General features: G+C 38.6%; 1 protein-coding gene across 3 annotated transcripts in view; it reads left to right on the forward strand.

Moving 5' to 3' along the window:
- Positions 1-166: 166 nt before the first annotated feature.
- LOC125048413 overlaps positions 167-5,000 on the forward strand; it is a 47,131-nt gene continuing 42,297 nt past the window's right edge. For 2 of the 3 annotated variants that reach the window (XM_047647096.1, XM_047647099.1), the window contains exon 1: positions 168-554. The gene's annotated coding sequence lies outside the window, so the exon portion shown is untranslated. Of the gene's footprint in view, positions 555-5,000 lie in introns of all 3 variants that reach the window. The other variant, XM_047647098.1, reaches the window with a different exon arrangement.

The raw sequence follows: 5,000 nt of genomic DNA on the forward strand, positions 1-5,000 counted from the left end.
TCTAGAACGTATACTCAAGTATAGGTGATGTTGCATTGGTTTCCTTTAGAGGATTAGATTAGACTGTAAAAGGTCGAAGATTAACTTCCCACCGTAGTCAACTGTTCTTTGATCCAAGCGCCCTCTATAAACCCTCTTTCTCCCTGCTCCTCTTGTAGAAGGGTCTGGCGTTTATAGTCGGGTCTTATTTACTCTTATTTCCTTCTAAAGCCCGAGAGACCCCGATTTCCCCCCACGGCAGCCGAATTTCCCACCGTATCTCGGGGACATCGACCTCCAACCGTCCCAAACGGACACGGGAGAGGCAGGAATCGGCGACCTTCAAGAGGGAGGATCCTCAAAACGCCGAGGAATCGATCGTGGGAGTGGCGCGGCTCTCGGCACAAGCGGCTCGGAGGCGGGGCTCTATTTTACTCATTTTTACTCATATTTACTCATTATTATCCACTCCCTCAACTCCTAAATTCATCCTTTGCTATCTGTGACGTCTGTTGGATATTCAATTACAAGAAGCTTATTATGAGGAGAATGTAATACGGGCAACGAGGTGAAAGGTGAGCACTAAAAAAATTACGTTAATTCTCATTATGCATAATGTCATTGCATATTCACTGTCTCATTGCAACATTATCATCGTATCTATTTCATATTGCGTGTCACGTAGAATCTAGGTCTTGTCATTGAATCAGTACTTCATAATTTTCAATAGAGTTCAGTTTATTGTCATGGAGATCAGAGTAGAAGGAGAAATCATCGGTGGTTTGGGGAAAACGTTTTGATTTTCTTGGGATTTTCTAGTTTCTTGCCTTTATTTACAGGATCTTTAATAATAACAAGGGAAATCATGTTGTTTGGCTGGGCATTTATGTGTACGGAGATGTCGTTTCAGGGTTTAGAGGTGACAAGTGTCAGGAATTATTTATTTTTCTTAATTGGACAAATATGAGTCCTTGCCGTGCATACCTTTTTCTAAAAAGGTGATGATAATTCAGGATAAGACTACATAGAGCAGTGTTTCAGCCTCCAACAAAATTGACAAACCTTTCCTAATTATTCTCTGCGAAATTGGGCTCAGACTGGGTCCTTAGTTGAATGTAAAATACTAATATGTTCATGGCGTAGCATTGTTTGCCTTGTTGCACTGTTGTACTTAGCTAGGTAGGCATAGATTCAGAAATTTTGATAAGTGATTTTGATATTACATTTATCTATCTACTACTACACTCTCTCTCACTCTCTCTCACTCTCTCTCACTCTCTCTCACTCTCTCTCACTCTCTCTCACTCTCTCTCTCTCTCTCTCTCTCTCTCTCTCTCTCTCTCTCTCTCTCTCTCTCTCTCTCTCTCTCTCTCACATGGCTAGTACCTTTGTCTTTTATTTTATTCCATAAATTACATTATTATTTGTGTTATACATTTATTACATACATTAATATTAAAGTTTCTGAAAGAAAAATGGTTAGTCTTTCTAATTATGTCGTAGAGCCTTGTTCATACTGTCTGTGTGCTATTTCAAACCATTTGAAATTTACTGCAAATTTTAAGGGAAAGCCTACAATTTGACGCTTATTTAAAAAATGTCAAGCAGTCGCCACTCCTGTGTCCAAGCAAAGGCCAGAAAAACGCCAACATGTAATGCTAAGAGGGAGCTTCGATTAATTCCACATTTGACAAAAAAAAAACAAAAAAAAACCCATCAGGGAGGTCTATAAACTCAGTCTTGATTTGTAATACATGATGGAGCTTTGTTACTGTTATCCAGGGTCAGAAGCCACAGATAGTGGGGTAGAAAAACAGGTTTGTGTGTATATATATATGATATTTATTGGAAAATTTGACACAATTAGAGCATTCAGATTTGGAATTTTCAAAATGCAATCAAGTGTAGAAGTCAGGCAGGCTAAGGATGTAGATTTTGTGTAACAATTTAGGTTTTAGGTTTTATATTCAGGTTATATATTTCTGTTTTATGAACGTTCTCAGCTTACATTGATTGACTGATCCTCTGCAAGGTGTACTTTTTACACAGTCATTGATTTTAGCGATGTAAAAAGACGCAAACACTGAAATGTATGTATAAAGTGCCATCTTAATTATTTTTTCACATGTAAAGGGCATTCTATTCAAGGTTGACTTCTGCATTGTGGAATTCCTTAATGATTAAAGATTTGAATTTGACTTAAAGCTTGATATGAAATAAATGGTAAAATATTACGATTCTTCTCTATATAGATGTTCATGTCTAAAATAATTCAGAACTGAATAAGGCATTTTAGATATAATGTATGTAACAGTATAAGAAATGCTTTTGTTTTACTGTTTTCATTGTGTCACATATCAGTGATACATATATCCTGCAACAGAGACAAACCTGTAGTACTGTATTTGTTTAAACTTGTTTGATATGCAGAGTCATTTATACATAGGAAATGGATGATTGAAAATTATTATCTTCAAGCAGAAGAGATATCTGACTGGTATTGACTCTCTTCATCATGTATTTCTCATGAAGATATTGTCAAAGATACATCTCTTACACTGTGAAGAAACTCATTCTCATTTACACTTTTTTGTACATTTTTTTTGCAATGAACTCTTTTAGTCACAGGGAATGTTGCTCTCAGTTTATAAGAAGAGGAGTAGTTGTTTTCGACAAGCGCTTTAGGTTTGTATATCAGACTTCGTGTAGTTCAAGATGTGTGTCTTATGATCTGTTTTCGCAGTTCTTTTTATGTGTTGTATGCAGGATTCAACAGTTTGGATTGAATTAGACATCTGTTATATGTAGGCCTGTTTTAAATTCTTTGAGTCCTTCACTTATAACATTGGCTTTGTCTGAGATAATACCAATTGTTTATATACCTTGAGTGATTTAGTCTGCCTTCCAGCTGTTTGATTGCTTTTAATTTAACTGTCTTATGGAGACAGTTGCTTCAGTAATGTTTGTAAGTTTAGTATTCAGCATTTACTTTGCTTTTGGGTCCTTTATATTTGAAATAAGTTTGTTCCCTTAATATGGTATAGTATGCATACTTTTTTCAGATTTTTAAAATCTGTTTTTAATTCTTTGTGATGATACCAACTGGTACTGTATCTGCTGTCGTTTAGTATGCTGTTCAGCTGTTTTGCTGCTTTTGAATTTTCTGTGTGATGGCACCAATTGTAATTTTGTCTTATCAGTAAATAAATTTTGTGGTACATTCTCTTAAATGATTCTAGTTTTGTAATGAACTGTGCTAGTGTAATTTTTATTTTTATCTAATCTTAACTTAAAATTGTTATCTCCAAGGCAGTGGTAGTTATTTGAATATGATAGATTAAAGCTCAACAATTAAATTGTTAAGGACTTCACAGATTAAAAAGAATGGTACACATAGAAGTGAAAATGAGTGTAAATCAATCTTATCTCATCTATCTTTGGAATAAAAGGAAATTCTGGAAAGACAATGTTTATGATTTCTATTTTGTAAATTTCCAAACCCTACAGTAGAGCAAAAGAAATTGTTAATTGTTGTTGTTATGTGCTCAGGGGCTCATAGGGCTAAGGTGCCCCAAGTGCTGATCATGTGTTCAGAAGCTTGAGCCTCTCTGGTGCTGTGAGTAATTAAGACTCCTAAATATTTAACTATTCCTAGAGTATGGGGACGTGGCGACCTATAGCGGCATTAGGTCAAGGCTACTCATGACCACCGTGTTGATTCTGGTATTGTTGTTATTATCATTGCCATCAAATCATTCACTGTTATTGTTAGTATTACTGTTGTTGCTTCTATTATCATTACTATAATCATCATTGTCATCATGATATATAAATTACTATCTTATGCTGAGTATGAATACTGCCTGTTAATTGTAAATATTATTTTGCCAATAGAGGTGTGATAAAAATATAAATTTTCTTTTGAATCTACATCAGGTATTTGTTAAGAGTAATATATACCACAACTGCAAATTAGCATGAGGGAGCGAAGGAGGGAGTGAGAGAAGGAGGGAAGGAAAGAAGGAAGGAGGGAAAGAGAGTGAGAGAAGGAGGAAGTGAGAGTGAGGGAGTGAGAGAGTGAGAGAGCGAGTGAGAGAGCGAGTGAGGGAGTGAGAGAGCGAGTGAGAGAGCGAGTGAGGGAGTGAGAGAGAGAGTGAGGGAGTGAGAGAGTGAGAGAGAGAGTTAGGGAGTGAGAGAGTGAGAGAGAGAGTTAGGGAGTGAGAGAGTGAGAGAGAGAGTTAGGGAGTGAGAGAGAGAGAGAGAGAGAGAGAGAGAGAGAGAGAGAGAGAGAGAGAGAGAGAGAGGAGAGAGAGAGAGAGAGAGAGAGAGAGAGAGAGAGAGAGAGAGAGAGAGTTAGGGAGAGAGAGAGAGTTAGGAGAGAGAGAGAGTTAGAGAGAGAGAGAGTTAGAGAGAGAGAGAGAGTTAGAGTGAGAGAGAGAGTTAGGGAGAGAGAGAGAGAGTTAGGAGAGAGAGAGAGAGTTAGGGAGAGAGAGAGAGAGTTAGGAGAGAGAGAGAGAGTTAGAGAGAGAGAGAGAGTTAGAGAGAGAGAGAGTTAGAGAGAGAGAGAGAGAGAGAGAGAGAGAGAGAGAGAGAGAGAGAGAGAGAGAGAGAGAGGGGTGAGAGAGAGAGAGGGTGAGGGTGAGAGAGAGTGAGGGTGAGAGAGAGTGAGGGTGAGAGAGAGAGGGAGAAAGAGAGAGAGAGAGGGAGAAAGGGAGGGAGAGAGAGAGAGAGAGAGAGAGAGAGAGAGAGAGAGAGAGAGAGAGAGAGAGAGAGAGAGAGAGAGAGAGAGAGAGAGAGAGAGGTGGAGAGAGAGAGAGAAGGTGGGAGTGAGAGAGAGAAGGAGGGAGTGAGAGAGAGGGTGAGAGAGTGAGTGAGTGAGAGAGTGAGAGAGAGAGAAGGACAGAAAGGAAAGAGAGAGAGAGAGAGAGAGAGAGAGAGAGAGAGAGAGAGAGAGAGAGAGAGAGAGAGAGAGAGAGAGAGAGAGAGAGAGAGAGAGCGGGGTCACGTTGGTCATTACCAAG

The sequence above is a fragment of the Penaeus chinensis genome, chromosome 43 (genome assembly GCF_019202785.1).
Source record: "Penaeus chinensis breed Huanghai No. 1 chromosome 43, ASM1920278v2, whole genome shotgun sequence".
In the NCBI taxonomy this organism is placed as follows: domain Eukaryota; kingdom Metazoa; phylum Arthropoda; class Malacostraca; order Decapoda; family Penaeidae; genus Penaeus; species Penaeus chinensis.